Source organism: Salmo salar, unplaced genomic scaffold, assembly GCF_965601325.2.
Source record: "Salmo salar unplaced genomic scaffold, fSalSal1 ptg000681l, whole genome shotgun sequence".
NCBI classification, from domain to species: domain Eukaryota; kingdom Metazoa; phylum Chordata; class Actinopteri; order Salmoniformes; family Salmonidae; genus Salmo; species Salmo salar.
The window spans coordinates 139,096-157,791 of record NW_027675461.1 but is presented as its reverse complement, the minus strand read 5'-3'; the positions used below and the strand labels follow the sequence as shown (position 1 = coordinate 157,791).

The following is an 18,696-nucleotide window of genomic DNA, read 5'->3' as shown; positions in this document are numbered from 1 at the left end:
CTGCGTGTGGTTCAGTAGTTTAGCTGAGAAGATCAGACCTGCGTATAGTATGGAAACGAAGTGGCCGAAACCCAAACCTCCTTCCCTCTTTTTCATGTGACTCAGTCGTCCAGTTTTTAAAAAACGAGACCTTTTTTTTTAACTCTGCAGGCTTGTTGTTTAATAACATGTGTCTGGATCCTCTGTCCTGCTGTGGACTGTATTTCCCAGCCCTGGCTGCTGCTGTTATAGATGACCTATTGAAACGGCTTTCAGCAGTAGCTCCCGCCCCCAGCCCCCCCTCGCGGTCTACTGTTACCAGGGCAACGCCTTTCATAGAACCATGTCATGTGACCGCCGGGGGGGGGTTTGACGAGAGAGAGAGAGAGAGAGAGAGAGAGAGAGAGAGAGAGAGAGAGAGAGAGAGAGAGAGAGAGAGAGAGAGAGAGAGAGAGAGAGAGAGAGAGAGAGAGAGAGAGAGAGAGAGAGAGAGAGAGAGAGAGAGAGAGAGAGAGAGAGAGAGAGAGAGAGAGAGAGAGAGAGAGAGAGAGAGAGAGAGAGAGAGAGAGAGAGAGAGAGAGAGAGAGAGAGAGAGAGAGAGAGAGAGAGAGAGAGAGAGAGAGAGAGAGAGCGAGAGAGAGAGAGAGAGAGAGTGGGGGCTTGTGGGACTCCTCCTCCTTCTTGGGTTTTTTGGGTGTCGCTAGTTGTTGTCACTGCTGCCTGGTCCAGTCCAGCCTCTTTCTCTGTCCCTGTTTACTGCTGTTCTGTTAGCGAGATACTCTGCTGGTTACCGCTGCCTGGTCCAGTCGAGCGTCCTAGTCGAGCCTCTCTCTCTGTCCCCCTGCTGTTCTGTTAGCTGGATACTCTCCTGTCGTCCCCGCTGCCAGGTCCAGTACAGCCTCCTAGTCGAGCCTCTCTCTCTGTCCCCCTGCTTCCTGCTGTTCTGTTAGCTGGATACTCTCCTGTCGTCCCCGCTGCCAGGTCCAGTCCAGCCTCCTAGTCGAGCCTCTCTCTGTCCCCCTGCTTCCTGCTGTTCTGTAGTTGGCGCTGCTGTCATTATGGACTGTTAGCAGATCTACATTTACTACACACCAAGTGAGGTAAGATCTCTGGTCTTGTCTTTTTTGTGTGAGAAACGTTTTTCATGTTTTGTTAAATGATTTGCTATTTCTTTAATAAGCTCAGCAACGAACACACTTCTCATATGCCTTTTTTTTTTGTTGCAATGTTTTGAGAGCTGCGCGTTTGACCACAAGCAACAGGCATCAGAACCATTTGCATTGTGTTGGTTTGAATAAGGAACTGTGAAGGGCTATGAAATACTACTTTCCCATCAGCCCAGAGACGGAGTTAGAATACTGTTGGATAGAGGGGGTTAGATAGAGGGGGTTAGAATACTGTTGGATAGAGGGGGTTGGATAGAGGGGGTTAGAATACTGTTGGATAGAGGGGGTTAGATAGAGGGGGTTAGAATACTGTTGGATAGAGGGGGTTGGATAGAGGGGGTTAGAATACTGTTGGATAGAGGGGGTTGGATAGAGGGGGTTAGAATACTGTTGGATAGAGGGGGTTGGATAGAGGGGGTTAGAATACTGTTGGATAGAGGGGGTTGGATAGAGGGGGTTAGAATACTGTTGGATAGAGGGGGTTGGATAGAGGGGGTTAGAATACTTTTGGATAGAGGGGGTTAGATAGAGGGGGTTAGAATACTGTTGGATAGAGGGGGGTTAGAATACTGTTGGATAGAGGGGGTTGGATAGAGGGGGTTGGAATACTGTTGGATAGAGGGGGTTGGATAGAGGGGGTTAGAATACTGTTGGATAGAGGGGGGTTAGAATACTGTTGGATTAGAGGGGGTTAGAATACTGTTGGATAGAGGGGGTTGGATAGAGGGGGGTTAGAATACTGTTGGATAGAGGGGGTTGGATAGAGGGGGTTAGAATACTGTTTGGATAGAGGGGGTTAGATAGAGGGGGTTAGAATACTGTTGGATTAGAGAGGGGTTAGAATACTGTTGGATAGAGGGGGTTGGATAGAGGGGGTTAGAATACTGTTGGATAGAGGGGGTTGGATAGAGGGGGTTAGAATACTGTTGGATAGAGGGGGTTGGATAGAGGGGGTTAGAATACTGTTGGATAGAGGGGGTTGGATAGAGGGGGTTAGAATACTGTTGGATAGAGGGGGGTTAGAATACTGTTGGATAGAGGGGGTTAGAATACTGTTGGATAGAGACGGAGTTAGAATACTGTTGGATAGAGGGGGTTGGATAGAGGGGGGTTAGAATACTGTTCGATAGAGAGGGTTGGATAGAGGGGGTTAGAATACTGTTGGATAGAGGGGGGTTGGATAGGAGGGGGTTAGGATACTGTTGGATAGAGGGGGTTGGATAGAGGGGGTTAGAATACTGTTGGATAGAGGGGGTTGGATAGAGGGGGTTAGAATACTGTTGGATAGAGGGGGGTTGGATAGAGGGGGTTAGAATACTGTTGGATAGAGGGGGTTGATAGAGGGGGGTTAGAATACTGTTGGATAGAGGGGGTTGGATAGAGGGGGGTTAGAATACTGTTGGATAGAGGGGGGGTTAGAATACTGTTGGATAGAGAGGGTTGGATAGAGGGGGTTAGAATACTGTTGGATAGAGGGGGTTGGATAGAGGGGGTTAGAATACTGTTGGATAGAGGGGGTTGGATAGAGGGGGTTAGAATACTGTTGGATAGAGGGGGTTAGATAGAGGGGGTTAGAATACTGTTGGATTAGAGGGGGGTTAGAATACTGTTGGATAGAGAGGGGGGTTAGAATACTGTTGGATAGAGAGGGGGTTAGAATACTGTTGGATAGAGAGGGGGTTAGAATACTGTTGGATAGAGAGGGGGGTTAGAATACTGTTGGATAGAGAGGGGGTTAGAATACTGTTGGATAGAGAGGGGGGTTAGAATACTGTTGGATAGAGAGGGGGGTTAGAATACTGTTGGATAGAGAGGGGGTTGGAATACTGTTGGGTAGAGAGGGGGTTAGAATACTGTTGGATAGAGAGGGGGTTAGAATACTGTTGGGTAGAGAGGGGGTTAGAATACTGTTGGATAGAGAGGGGGTTAGAATACTGTTGGATAGAGAGGGGGGTTAGAATACTGTTGGATAGAGAGGGGGTTAGAATACTGTTGGATAGAGAGGGGGTTAGAATACTGTTGGATAGAGAGGGGGTTAGAATACTGTTGGATAGAGAGGGGGGTTAGAATACTGTTGGATAGAGAGGGGGGTTAGAATACTGTTGGATAGAGAGGGGGTTAGAATACTGTTGGATAGAGAGGGGGTTAGAATACTGTTGGATAGAGAGGGGGTTAGAATACTGTTGGATAGAGAGGGGGGTTAGAATACTGTTGGATAGAGGGGGTTGGATTGAGGGGGTTAGAATACTGTTGGATAGAGAGGGGGTTGGAATACTGTTGGATAGAGAGGGGGTTAGAATACTGTTGGGTAGAGAGGGGGTTAGAATACTGTTGGGTAGAGAGGGGGTTGGAATACTGTTGGATAGAGAGGGGGTTAGAATACAGTTGGGTAGAGAGGGGGGTTAGAATACTGTTGGGTAGAGAGGGGGGTTAGAATACTGTTGGATAGAGAGGGGGTTAGAATACTGTTGGATAGAGAGGGGGTTGGAATACTGTTGGATAGAGAGGGGGTTAGAATACTGTTGGATAGAGAGGGGGTTGGAATACTGTTGGATAGAGAGGGGGTTGGAATACTGTTGGATAGAGAGGGGGTTAGAATACTGTTGGGTAGAGAGGGGGTTAGAATACTGTTGGATAGAGAGGGGGTTAGAATACTGTTGGATAGAGAGGGGGTTAGAATACTGTTGGGTAGAGAGGGGGGTTGGAATACTGTTGGATAGAGAGGGGGTTAGAATACTGTTGGATAGAGAGGGGGGTTAGAATACTGTTGGATAGAGGGGGTTGGATAGAGGGGGTTAGAATACTGTTGGATAGAGAGGGGGTTGGAATACTGTTGGATAGAGAGGGGGTTGGAATACTGTTGGATAGAGAGGGGGTTAGAATACTGTTGGATAGAGAGGGGGGTTAGAATACTGTTGGGTAGAGAGGGGGTTGGATAGAGGGGGTTGGAATACTGTTGGATAGAGAGGGGGCTACCAAAGCGTTATAATGTCAGTGGGCTGGAGGTGGAGGTTGGGGCTGGGGTTAGAGGGGGGGAGTTCAGGGGTCAAGCAGCTGCCTCAGAGGAGGGGATGGGGTTAGAGGAGGGGATGGGGTTAGAGGAGGGGAGGGGGTTAGAGGAGGGGAGGGGATGGGGTTTTAAGGGAGGGAGAGGGGGAGATCCAGCAGCCTGTGGGGACCAGAGATAAAGAGAGGGGGGGGGTACATATCTCCTCTACAGACACACTGACATGTTCTCTTCTCCCTCGCTCACTGGCTCATCCCTCGCTTTATCTTTCCCTCTTTCTCTCTCTGCTCTAAACAGCTTAATAATACAGCAGTGGTAGGAGTCCTCTCTCTCTCTCTCTCTCTCTCTCTCTCTCTCTCTCTCTCTCTCTCTCACTCTCACTCTCTCACTCTCTCACTCTCTCTCTCTTACTCTACTCAGCTTAATACAGCAGTGGTAGGAGTCTCTCTCAGCAACAGGTCTTTCTATCTGAGTAAGGTGTAGCAGGTTAAGATGATATTGAGGTAGTTCAGGATGTAGACTGGTGACCCGGGGTCCATTCCTCTGAGATGATATTGAGGTAGTTCAGGATGTGGACTGGTGACCTGGGGTCCGTTCATCTGAGATGATATTGAGGTAGTTCAGGATGTAGACTGGTGACCTGGGGTCCGTTCATCTGAGATGATATTGAGGTAGTTCAGGATGTAGACTGGTGACCTGGGGTCCATTCCTCTGAGATGATATTGAGGTAGTTCAGGATGTAATGACCCGGGGTCCATTCCTCTGAGCTAAAAGCCCTCATCTCACAGTGGAATGTAATTGCTGTTGCTTCTTCATGGGTAATTCACGTCCCGTGATGATGACACGTCACGTTGGTGTTCAGCTGTCTGTGTTGTTGCTGCTGCTGCTGCTGTCTGGACGACACGGGGACGGGTGAGCTCACCTCACGGAAGTGTGTGTTTCCCAGAGGACGTTTTAAAGAGGGTGATTTTAGACGAGAGGACGGACAGCGAAACAACGGTTGACAAACGACGGTAGAAACAAGAGACACTTGTGTCGGTTTCAGCTCTTTTCGTTCCAGTTTTAACCAGCTCCAAACGGGCCAATCGCTGCAGTCTCAACGGAGCCTCTTCCTGTTGTGAAACGGGCTGTAGAAATACAGGCTCTCTGTCTCTGCACAGGCAAGGAGGAGGCCCTTTGGAGGGAGAAGAAGAAGGGTTAACTGGGAGATTGATCTCTCTCTATATCTCTGTCTCTCTGTATGTATCTCTTTTGCTGTATACATCTCTCTCTCTGTATATCTCTCTCTCTCTCTCTCTCTGTATCTCTCTCTCTCTCTCTGTATATCTCTCTCTGTATCTCTCTCTGTATCTCTCTCTCTCTCTCTCTCTCTGTATCTCTCTCTCTCTCTCTGTATCTCTCTCTCTCTCTCTGTATCGCTCTCTCTCTCTCTGTATCTCTCTCTCTCTGTATCTCTCTCTCTCTGTATCTCTCTCTCTCTCTCTCTGTATCTCTCTCTCTGTATCTCTCTCTCTGTATCTCTCTCTGTATCTCTCTCTCTCTCTGTATCGCTCTCTCTCTCTCTGTATCTCTCTCTCTCTCTGTATCTCTATCTCTCTCTCTGTATCTCTGTCTGTATCTGGGGAGGCAGGTAGTCTAGTGGTTAGAGCGTTGGGCCAGTAACCGGAAGGTTGCAAGATCGAATCCCCCGAGCTGACAAGGTAAAAATCTGTCGTTCTGCCCCCTGAACAAGGCAGTTAACCCACTGTTCCCTGGTAGGCTGTCATTATAAATAAGAATTTGTTCTTAACTGACTTGCCTGGTTAAATAAAAGTAAGAAATAAAACAATTGTCTCTCTGTCGCTCTGTCTTTCTGTCTCGATTGAATTAAGTTGAATTAAATTTGCTTTATTGGCATGATGTAACAATGTACTGTACCAGTCAAAAGTTTGGACACACCGACTCATTCAAGGGTTTTTCTTTATTTTTACTATTTTCTACATTGTAGAATAATAGTGAAGACATCAAAAATATGAAATAACTCATATGGAATCATGTAGTAACTAAAAAAGGGTTAAACAATTCAAAATATATTTTATTTTCTTCAAAGTAGCCACCCTTTGCCTTGATGACAGCTTTGTACACTCTTGGCATTCTCTCAACCAGCTTCACCTGGAATGCTTTTCCAACAGTCTTGAAGAAGTTCCCACATATGCTGAGCACTTGTTGGCTGCTTTTCCTTCACTCTGCGGTCCAACTCATCTCAAACCATCTCAATTGGGTTGAGGTTGGGGGATTGTGGAGGCCAGGTGATCTGATGCAGCACTCCATCACTCTCCTTCCTGGTCAAATAGCCCTTACACAGCCTAGAGGTGTGTTGGGTCATTGTCCTGTTGAAAAACAAATGATAGTCCCACTAAGCGCAAACCAGATGGGATGGCGTATCGCTGCAGAATGCTGCAGTAGCCATGCTGGTTAAGCGTGCCTTGAATTCTAAATAAATCAGTGTCACCAACAAAGCACCCCCACACCATCACACCACCTCCTCCTCCATGCTTCACGGTGTGAACCACACATGCAGAGATCATCCGTTCACCTACTCTGAGTCTCACAAAGACACAGCGGTTAGAACCAAAAATATCAAATTTGGAATCATCAGACCAAAGGACAGATTTCCACCGGTCTAATGTCCATTGCTCGTGTTTCTCGGCCCAAGTAAGTCTCTTCTTCTTATTGGTGTCCTTTAGTAGTGGTTTCTCTGCAGCAATTCAGCCATGAAGGTCTGATTCACACAGTCTCCTCTGAACAGTTGATGTTGAGATGTGTCTGTTACTTGAACTCTGTGAAGCATTTATTTGGGCTGCAATTTCTGAGGCTGGTAACTCTAATGAACTTATCCTCTGCAGCAGAGGTAACTCTGGGTCTTCCTTTCCTGTGGCGGTCCTCATGAGAGCCAGTTTCATCATAGCGCTTGATGGTTTGTGCGACTGCACTTGAAGAAACTTTCAAAGTTCTTAATGTTCCGTATTGACTGACCTTCATGTCTTAAAGTAATGATGGACTGTCGTTTCTCTTTGCTTATTTGAGCTGTTCTTGCCATAATATGGACTTGGTCTTTTACCAAATAGCGCTATCTTCTGTATACCACCCCTACCTGGTCACAACACAACTGATTGGCTCAAACGCATTAAGAAGGAAAGAAATTCCACAAATTAACAAGGCACACCTGTTAATTGAAATGCATTCCAGGTGACTACCTCGCGAAGCTGGTTGAGAGAACGCCAAGAGTGTGCAAAGCTGTCGTCAAGGCAAAGGGTGGCTAATTTGAATCTCAAATATAAAATTGGTTACTACAAATCCCATATGTTTTGATGTCTTCACTATTATTCTACAATGTAGAATAATATTAAACAAGTAAGAAAAAAACCTTGAATGAGTCCAAACTGTTGACTGGTACTGTACATAATGCCAAAAGCTTACTCTGGAGATTTACAATATTAACAGAATTAAAATATTAATTAAGACATTCAACGGGACAACAGCAATAATCAAGGGTCAAAATAAACATACTTTGATGAATGACAATAAGCGTAGAGGACATGATTGGTCTGTCAGACACTGTCCCTCATCTTATGGCAGGAAGCAATGTAGTGCGCTGCCAAGCCACAGCTCTCTGCGTCCTCCCCCAACAGGACGGGTAGCCTATCCTCATCAGAGAGGTCTTTTGAAACCTTGAATAAGGGTTTCAAATTTGGGGAAATGACACTCTCTAATTGTTTTATATTTTTGACATTTTGTCAGGAAATGCAGCTCCGTCTCAGGTTCTGCTGTGGTGCAGTGGTTGCACAGCCTTTCCTCTACAGGGAGCCAGGTTTTCCTGTGTCTACCCTTCTCAATAGCAAGGCTGTGCTCACTGAGCCTGTACTTTGTCAATGTTTTTCTAAGGTTTTGATCAGTAACCATGGTGAAATATTTAGCCACGGTGTACTGTCGATTTAGGGCCAGATAGCACTGCATCTTGCTTTGTGTTTGTGTTTCCCAATAAGCAATGTAGTTTTGTTTTGACTGTGTTGTAATTTGGTTTATTCTGATTGATTGGATGTTCTGGTCCTGAGGCTTCAGTGTGTTAGTAGAACAGGTTAGTGAACTCAGCCCCAGGACCAGCTGGATGAGGGTCCTGAGGCTTCAGTGTGTTAGTAGAACAGGTCAGTGAACTCAGCCCCAGGACCAGCTGGATGAGGGTCCTGAGGCTTCAGTGTGTTAGTAGAACAGGTTAGTGAACTCAGCCCCAGGACCAGCTGGATGAGGGTCCTGAGGCTTCAGTGTGTTAGTAGAACAGGTTAGTGAACTCAGCCCCAGGACCAGCTGGATGAGGGTCCTGAGGCTTCAGTGTGTTAGTAGAACAGGTTAGTGAACTCAGCCCCAGGACCAGCTGGATGAGGGTCCTGAGGCTTCAGTGTGTTAGTAGAACAGGTTTGTGAACTCAGCCCCAGGACCAGCTGGATGAGGGGACTCTTTTCTTTGCTCAGCTCTTGGCATTGCAGGGCTTGGTAATGATATGAGAGGGGGGTCACTGTATTTTAGATGTTTCCAGAACTTAATTGCTTTCTCTCTCAGTTCATTCACTTCCTCATTAAGGTGTCCAGTTGAGCTTATTTTAACCTCAGTATTTGTAGTGTGTACAGTACTATATATATTTAAACCTCAGTAATTGTAGTGTGTACAGTACTATATATATTTAAACCTCAGTAATTGTAGTGTGTACAGTACTCTATATATTTAAACCTCAGTAATTGTAGTGTGTACAGTACTCTATATATTTTGTACCAGTTGAGAACTTTGGTCTAATTCCCTGAGATCTGGATCTTCTCTGGAAAATCATTATTTTAGTATTTTTGGGGTTTACTGCCAGGGCCCAGGTCTGGCAGTACTGCTCTAGCAGGTCCAGGCTCTGCTGCAGGCCATGTGCTGTGGGGGTTTACTGCCCGGGCCCAGGTCTGGCAGTACTGCTCTAGCAGGTCCAGGCTCTGTTGTAGGCCAGGTGCTGTGGGGGTTTACTGCCCGGGCCCAGGTCTGGCAGTACTGCTCTAGCAGGTCCAGGCTCTGCTGTAGGCCAGGTGCTGTGGGTGACAGCAGGCACAGGTCATCTGCAAAGAGTAGGCATTTAACCTCTGAATGGAGACTTAACACCAGGGGCTGAGGATTTATCTAGAATAATGTCCAATTCATGATGTAAATATTGAAGAGTGCAGGGCTCAGATTGCAACCCTGGCGAAAGCCCCGCCCCGGGTAAAGAATCATTATTGTTTTGCCAGTTTTGATGCTGAGCGTATTGCCAGTATACATTGATTTAATTATGTCATGTTTTACCCCCTACACCACTTTCAATAACTTTGTAGAACAGTCCTGTTTGCCCAATAAAATCAAATGCTTTTTGGAAGTCGATAAAGCGAGCGTATATTTTGGTATTATTTTGGTGGACATGTTTATCTATCAGGGTCTAAATATTATCGGTCCTGCGACATTTTGGTATAAATCCCAATTTGGCTTTTACTCAAGACATTTATAATACTACAGAAAACCTTCCCCAAGTTACTGTTCACACAAATGCCTCTGTAATTGTGTCAAATTTCGTCTCCGTTCTTAAAGGTTGGGGTTATGAGTCCTTGATTCCAGATGTCAGGGAAATAACCTACACTCAGGATCAAATGAAACAGTTTTAATATAACCAGTTGACATTTTGCAGTAGTGAGTTTGAGCATCTCATTTAGGATGCCATCAGGTCTGCATGCTTTTATTTGGTCCTTTATAGCTTTCAACTTCTCATGAATTTGGCGTTCTGCGTTTGCATCAATGTGGACGGTGGTGTAGAGTGGTGTAAATGGGTCGTCCATCAATGTGGACGGTGATGTAGAGTGGTGTAAATGGGTCGTCCATCAATGTGGACGGTGATGTAGAGTGGTGTAAATGGGTCGTCCATCAACGTGGACGGTGATGTAGAGTGGTGTAAATGGGTCGTCCATCAACGTGGACGGTGGTGTAGAGTGGTGTAAATGGGTCGTCCATCAACGTGGACGGTGGTGTAAATGGGTCGTCCATTTTGTATCTCTAATTCCTCTAGTTTCCATTTTAGTTGTTTGTGTTTATGAACTTTATGAATATTACAATCTGCATAAAACCAGTTTTCTATTTATTTTAATTTGTTTTTGATCAATTTCAGTTGTGCTTCTTTTGCTGTTTGCTTGAATATATAATAAATGTTTTGTTCTGATATATTGACGTCTTCTTTACTGGGAGTGAATGTGGTCTCCAGAAAGTTATCTAAGAGTATTTTAATATTTTGACTCCCAAGTTGCTGTCTGGTATTTTTTCAGTGCTGTTTTGGGCCCAATCTGTATGAATTCATGATGTTGTACAGATTACTGGGCTGTGAATGTCTGGGTGTTTCCAGGTCTGTTCTTTAGAGGGACAACGTAATCTGGCTGTGATCAGACGAGAGGTGTTAGTGGGCTTGACGGTGAGAGAGAGAGTGAGTGAGAGATGCAGAGAGAGAGAGATACAGAGAGAGAGAGAGAGAGAGAGATACAGAGAGGGAGAGAGATACAGAGAGAGAGAGAGAGATACAGAGAGAGAGAGAGAGATACAGAGAGAGAGAGAGAGATACAGAGAGAGAGAGAGAGATACAGAGAGAGAGAGAGAGATACAGAGAGAGAGAGAGAGATACAGAGAGAGAGAGAGAGATACAGAGAGAGAGAGAGAGATACAGAGAGAGAGAGAGAGATACAGAGAGAGAGAGAGAGATACAGAGAGAGAGAGAGATACAGAGAGAGAGATACAGAGAGAGAGAGAGATACAGAGAGAGAGAGAGATACAGAGAGAGAGAGAGATACAGAGAGAGAGAGAGATACAGAGAGAGAGAGAGATACAGAGAGAGAGAGAGATACAGAGAGAGAGAGAGATACAGAGAGAGAGATATAGAGAGAGAGATACAGAGAGAGAGAGAGCGATACAGAGAGAGAGAGCGATACAGAGAGAGAGAGAGATACAGAGAGGGAGAGAGATACAGAGAGAGAGAGCGATACAGAGAGAGAGCGATACAGAGAGAGAGAGAGAGAGAGAGTCCATGTCTGTGATAACAGCACCACTTTACTGTGGCCAAGAGGAGAGCAGTAGGTGAATCTCCCCAGAGTCCGTCCCTCCCGGTAACCTCCCGGTAACCTACCATTTGACAGAATACAGACCCAGACTTCTACAGAGCTGCAACAGATCCCTTCTGTTGTTGTTGACGCTGCCGTCACTGTGGTTTCTATGGGGAGATGGAGACAGTTAAACACTATGGCCTGTAATAACGCTGAGGGGGAGGTGGAGACAGTTAAACACTATGGCCTGTAATAACGCTGAGGGGGAGGTGGAGACAGTTAAACACTATGGCCTGTAATAACGCTGAGGGGGAGATGGAGACAGTTAAACACTATGGCCTGTAATAACGCTGAGGGGGAGATGGAGACAGTTAAACACTATGGCCTGTAATAACGCTGAGGGGGAGGTGGAGACAGTTAAACACTATGGCCTGTAATAACGCTGAGGGGGGGGGGTGGAGACAGTTAAACACTATGGCCTGTAATAACGCTGAGGGGGAGATGGAGACAGTTAAACACTATGGCCTGTAATAACGCTGAGGGGGGGGTGGAGACAGTTAAACACTATGGCCTGTAATAACGCTGAGGGGGAGATGGAGACAGTTAAACACTATGGCCTGTAATAACGCTGAGGGGGAGGTGGAGACAGTTAAACACTATGGCCTGTAATAACGCTGAGGGGGAGATGGAGACAGTTAAACACTATGGCCTGTAATAACGCTGAGGGGGAGATGGAGACAGTTAAACACTATGGCCTGTAATAACGCTGAGGGGGAGGTGGAGACAGTTAAACACTATGGCCTGTAATAACGCTGAGGGGGAGGTGGAGACAGTTAAACACTATGGCCTGTAATAACGCTGAGGGGGAGGTGGAGACAGTTAAACACTATGGCCTGTAATAACGCTGAGGGGGGGGTGGAGACAGTTAAACACTATGGCCTGTAATAACGCTGAGGGGGAGGTGGAGACAGTTAAACACTATGGCCTGTAATAACGCTGAGGGGGGGGTGGAGACAGTTAAACACTATGGCCTGTAATAACGCTGAGGGGGGGGTGGAGACAGTTAAACACTATGGCCTGTAATAACGCTGAGGGGGAGATGGAGACAGTTAAACACTATGGCCTGTAATAACGCTGAGGGGGGGTGGAGACAGTTAAACACTATGGCCTGTAATAACGCTGAGGGGGAGGTGGAGACAGTTAAACACTATGGCCTGTAATAACGCTGTGAGGGGGGGGGTGGAGACAGTTAAACACTATGGCCTGTAATAACGCTGAGGGGGAGGTGGAGACAGTTAAACACTATGGCCTGTAATAACGCTGAGGGGGAGGTGGAGACAGTTAAACACTATGGCCTGTAATAACGCTGAGGGGGAGATGGAGACAGTTAAACACTATGGCCTGTAATAACGCTGAGGGGGAGGTGGAGTCAGTTAAACACTATGGCCTGTAATAACGCTGAGGGGGAGGTGGAGACAGTTAAACACTATGGCCTGTAATAACGCTGAGGGGGGGGGTGGAGACAGTTAAACACTATGGCCTGTAATAACGCTGAGGGGGGAGATGGAGACAGTTAAACACTATGGCCTGTAATAACGCTGAGGGGGAGGTGGAGACAGTTAAACACTATGGCCTATAATAACGCTGAGGGGGGAGATGGAGACAGTTAAACACTATGGCCTGTAATAACGCTGAGGGGGAGATGGAGACAGTTAAACACTATGGCCTGTAATAACGCTGAGGGGGAGATGGAGACAGTTAAACACTATGGCCTGTAATAACGCTGAGGGGGAGATGGAGACAGTTAAACACTATGGCCTGTAATAACGCTGAGGGGGAGATGGAGACAGTTAAACACTATGGCCTGTAATAACGCTGAGGGGGGGGTGGAGACAGTTAAACACTATGGCCTGTAATAACGCTGAGGGGGGGGGTGGAGACAGTTAAACACTATGGCCTGTAATAACGCTGAGGGGGAGGTGGAGACAGTTAAACACTATGGCCTGTAATAACGCTGAGGGGGGGTGGAGACAGTTAAACACTATGGCCTGTAATAACGCTGAGGGGGGGTGGTGGAGACAGTTAAACACTATGGCCTGTAATAACGCTGAGGGGGGGAGGTGGAGACAGTTAAACACTATGGCCTGTAATAACGCTGAGGGGGAGATGGAGACAGTTAAACACTATGGCCTGTAATAACGCTGAGGGGGGGGGGTGGAGACAGTTAAACACTATGGCCTGTAATAACGCTGAGGGGGAGATGGAGACAGTTAAACACTATGGCCTGTAATAACGCTGAGGGGGAGGTGGAGACAGTTAAACACTATGGCCTGTAATAACGCTGAGGGGGGGGTGGAGACAGTTAAACACTATGGCCTGTAATAACGCTGAGGGGGAGATGGAGACAGTTAAACACTATGGCCTGTAATAACGCTGAGGGGGGGGGGTGGAGACAGTTAAACACTATGGCCTGTAATAACGCTGAGGGGGAGGTGGAGACAGTTAAACACTATGGCCTGTAATAACGCTGAGGGGGGGGTGGAGACAGTTAAACACTATGGCCTGTAATAACGCTGAGGGGGGGGTGGAGACAGTTAAACACTATGGCCTGTAATAACGCTGAGGGGGGGGGGTGGAGACAGTTAAACACTATGGCCTGTAATAACGCTGAGGGGGGGGTGGAGACAGTTAAACACTATGGCCTGTAATAACACTGAGGGGGGGGTGGAGACAGTTAAACACTATGGCCTGTAATAACGCTGAGGGGGGGGTGGAGACAGTTAAACACTATGGCCTGTAATAACGCTGAGGGGGGGGGGTGGAGACAGTTAAACACTATGGCCTGTAATAACGCTGAGGGGGGGGTGGAGACAGTTAAACACTATGGCCTGTAATAACACTGAGGGGGGGGGTGGAGACAGTTAAACACTATGGCCTATAATAACGCTGTGAGGGGGGGGGGGTGTTGGGGGTGTATGTTGAAGGTGTATATTGCGGGTGTATGTTGGGGGTGTATGTTGGGGGTGTATGTTGGGGGTGTATGTTGAAGGTGTATGTGTTGCGGGTGTATGTATTGCGGGTGTATGTATTGCGGGTGTATGTATTGCGGGTGTATGTGTTGTGGGTGTATATTGTGCGGGTGTATGTATTGCGGGTGTATGTTGGGGGTGTATGTTGAAGGTGTATGTGTTGCGGATGTATGTATTGCGGGTGTATGTATTGCGGGTGTATGTATTGCGGGTGTATGTTGCGCGAAGGAACACACATTTTTCTGTCCGTTTTAACCTCATGTGATATTTACCCATTTTGAGGGGATCCGTTAGATTTTGTAGTTGGGATTTGTACCAAATCAATCCTCCAGTCTCTGCCTCTATTGACAGAGCTGTGTTTCTGTGACGACACAATGACTCTTTACCCTCCCCACAATGCCTCACTCTCTTTACCCTCCCCACAATGCCTCGCTCTCTTTACCCTCCCCACAATGCCTCGCTCTCTTTACCCTCCCCACAATGCCTCGCTCTCTTTACCCTCCCCACAATGCCTCGCTCTCTTTACCCTCCCCACAATGCCTCTTTACCCTCCCCACAATGCCTCACTCTCTTTACCCTCCCCACAATGCCTCGCTCTCTTTACCCTCCCCACAATGCCTCGCTCTCTTTACCCTCCCCACAATGCCTCTTTACCCTCCCCACAATGCCTCGCTCTCTTTACCCTCCCCACAATGCCTCACTCTCTTTACCCTCCCCACAATGCCTCGCTCTCTTTACCCTCCCCACAATGCCTCGCTCTCTTTACCCTCCCCACAATGCCTCGCTCTCTTTACCCTCCCCACAATGCCTCGCTCTCTTTACCCTCCCCACAATGCCTCGCTCTCTTTACCCTCCCCACAATGCCTCTTTACCCTCCCCACAATGCCTCGCTCTCTTTACCCTCCCCACAATGCCTCGCTCTCTTTACCCTCCCCACAATGCCTCTTTACCCTCCCCACAATGCCTCGCTCTCTTTACCCTCCCCACAATGCCTCGCTCTCTTTACCCTCCCCACAATGCCTCACTCTCTTTACCCTCCCCACAATGCCTCGCTCTCTTTACCCTCCCCACAATGCCTCGCTCTCTTTACCCTCCCCCACAATGCCTCGCTCTCTTTACCCTCCCCACAATGCCTCGCTCTCTTTACCCTCCCCACAATGCCTCGCACTCTTTACCCTCCCCACAATGCCTCGCTCTCTTTACCCTCCCCACAATGCCTCGCTCTCTTTACCCTCCCCACAATGCCTCGCTCTCTTTACCCTCCCCACAATGCCTCTTTACCCTCCCCACAATGCCTCGCTCTCTTTACCCTCCCCACAATGCCTCGCTCTCTTTACCCTCCCCACAATGCCTCGCTCTCTTTACCCTCCCCACAATGCCTCGCTCTCTTTACCCTCCCCACAATGCCTCTTTACCCTCCCCACAATGCCTCGCTCTCTTTACCCTCCCCACAATGCCTCACTCTCTTTACCCTCCCCACAATGCCTCGCTCTCTTTACCTTCCCCCACAATGCCTCACTCTCTTTACCCTCCCCACAATGCCTCACTCTCTTTACCCTCCCCACAATGCCTCGCTCTCTTTACCTTCCCCCACAATGCCTCACTCTCTTTACCCTCCCCACAATGCCTCTTTACCCTCCCCACAATGCCTCACTCTCTTTACCCTCCCCACAATGCCTCGCTCTCTTTACCTTCCCCCACAATGCCTCACTCTCTTTACCCTCCCCCCTCTGTGTGTGTGTGTGTGTGTGTGTGTGTGTGTGTGTGTGTCCAGCTGGGTTAGTCTAGCATGCGCTGGCCAGCGGGGGAGTTGTCGTCTCAGAGGAAGGATGACACAAGTGTTGTCAGAGGAACAGACTAACAGCAGGGACACAGGGCCAGTCCTGGTCAGAGAGACTAACAGCAGGGACACAGGGCCAGTCCTGGTCAGAGAGACTAACAGCAGGGACACAGGGCCAGTCCTGGTCAGAGAGACTAACAGCAGGGACACAGGGCCAGTCCTGGTCAGAGAGACTAACAGCAGGGACACAGGGCCAGTGTTTTATCAGTCGTTACAGCCAGAATACACACATCTCATAGACCAACCTCCGTGTGTGTCGTGCCAGGTGGGTGGTTAATGTGTGGGTGGAAGTAGATAGCTAGTGTCCCTCCGTGTGTGTCGTGCCAGGTGGGTGGTTAATGTGTGGGTGGAAGTAGATAGCTAGTGTCCCTCCGTGTGTGTCGTGCCAGGTGGGTGGTTAATGTGTGGGTGGAAGTAGATAGCTAGTGTCCCTCCGTGTGTGTCGTGCCAGGTGGGTGGTTATTGTGTAGGTGGAAGTAGATAGCTAGTGTCTCTCTGTAAATCCAATCTAATATCTCTTTATGTTTTTCCATGCTTTCTTCTTAGGCTAGTTTATTTAACGTGGCAGTCACACAGTCCCCAAATTAGTACTTATCCAGTCTGATAAGCCTCCCTCTGTGTGTTTGTGTAGAGCGGCTGGATGTAAGACATGGAGTCAGCTTACCGTCCCTCTCCTTACGGTAGCATCCAGCGTTGTAGCGCCACAGGAAGACGTCTACAACACGAACCCCCAAAACCGCTCTCCAGCTCGGCTTGAACTGAAACAAAGCCAGGTTATGGAATGCTGGTTAGGAGTTTGAGGTTACCCAGGGGCATTCTGGGGAAGCAGCCACTCTCTCTGAAACACACACACACACACTCCCCTATGATTGGACCTGAAATAATGGCCCGCTTTTTAGAGGGTGCAGGTTCGGTCCAGAACGCCTCCCTGTCGGGGCCCTGGTCGGTCCAGAACGCCTCCCTGTCGGGGCCCTGGTCGGTCCAGAACGCCTCCCTGTCGGGGCCCTGGTCGGTCCAGAACGCCTCCCTGTCGGGGCCCTGGTCGGTCCAGAACGCCTCCCTGTCGGGGCCCTGGTCGGTCCAGAACGCCTCCCTGTCGGGGCCCTGGTCGGTCCAGAACGCCTCCCTGTCGGGGCCCTGGTCGGTCCGGAACGCCTCCCTGTCGGGGCCCTGGTCGGTCCAGAACGCCTCCCTGTCGGGGCCCTGGTCGGTCCAGAACGCCTCCCTGTCGGGGCCCTGGTCGGTCCAGAACGCCTCCCTGTCGGGGCCCTGGTCGGTCCAGAACGCCTCCCTGTCGGGGCCCTGGTCGGTCCAGAACGCCTCCCTGTCGGGGCCCTGGTCGGTCCAGAACGCCTCCCTGTCGGGGCCCTGGTCGGTCCAGAACGCCTCCCTGTCGGGGCCCTGGTCAGAATAAATGCAGTAAATGAGCAATAAGGATGCAGTCGCAAGAGTTGAACCTTGTAACACTATCAGTGGAAGCAGCTGTAGTTTTTTGGGGGGGTGATATGGAAGAGGGATTATTTGTCCAGCAGAGAGAACTCTGGCTGTGTTACATGTCTGAATGTCAAGCTGTTATCTGCTCTGCTCTCTGTGTTCTGTAAAGCGGGGCTCTCGCCGTAAAGCGGGGCTCTCGCCGTAAAGCGGGGCTCTCGCCGTAAAGCGGGGCTCTCGCCGTAAAGCGGGGCTCTCGCCGTAAAGCGGGGCTCTCCTCGCCGTAAAGCGGGGCTCTCCTCGCCGTAAAGCGGCTCTCGCCGTAAAGCGGCTCTCGCTGTCACGATGACTGGCGGCTTTAGAGGGTTCTTTCTGAACGGAACCACTTCCACTGTTCCCACCAGAATCTTTCTTCTGAACCGGTTCCTTTGAATGTGGAACTTTGAATGTCTTTTTTATCTATCTATCTATCTATCTATCTATCTATCTATCTATCTATCTATCTATCTATCTATCTATCTATCTAACAAGCTTCTGCTTGCAGAGCGGCACCAGAATTAAAAAAAACACCTATTACCTGTTTGTAGTTAATAAATCCAATGTGATATCTAGGCCTATAGTATCCTTAACTAGCATTGAAAAGGGAATCCATTCTTCTCTAGCTAATTTAACATTGTCTCTCCCGATCTTCTGAATAATGCTGGTAACATCCGTACCTGCTCTGCTTCGTAGGGGGAAGGTAGCCTAAACACACGCGCACACACTGGCTAAGACTTTCAGCTGTTCGGCAGACACTGGCTAAGACTTTCAGCTGTTCGGCACACACTGGCTAAGACTTTCAGCTGTTCGGCAGACACTGGCTAAGACTTTCAGCTGTTCGGCACACACTGGCTAAGACTTTCAGCTGTTCGGCACACACTGGCTAAGACTTTCAGCTGTTCGGCAGACACTGGCTAAGACTTTCAGCTGTTCGGCAGACACTGGCTAAGACTTTCAGCTGTTCGGCACACGCTGGCTAAGACTTTCAGCTGTTCGGCACACACTGGCTAAGACTTTCAGCTGTTCGGCAGACACTGGCTAAGACTTTCAGCTGTTCGGCAGACACTGGCTAAGACTTTCAGCTGTT

At 48.5% G+C, this 18,696-nt stretch overlaps 1 protein-coding gene across 2 annotated transcripts in view; it reads left to right on the top strand.

Annotated features, from left to right (window-relative positions):
• The first annotated feature begins 650 nt into the window (after positions 1-650).
• Positions 651-18,696, top strand: part of LOC145850226 (neurocalcin-delta A) — a 63,989-nt gene continuing 45,943 nt past the window's right edge. Inside the window, exon 1 of one of the 2 annotated variants that reach the window (XM_082972374.1) lies at positions 651-1,079. The gene's annotated coding sequence lies outside the window, so the exon portion shown is untranslated. The remainder of the gene's footprint in view (positions 1,080-18,696) is intronic. The other variant, XM_082972373.1, reaches the window with a different exon arrangement.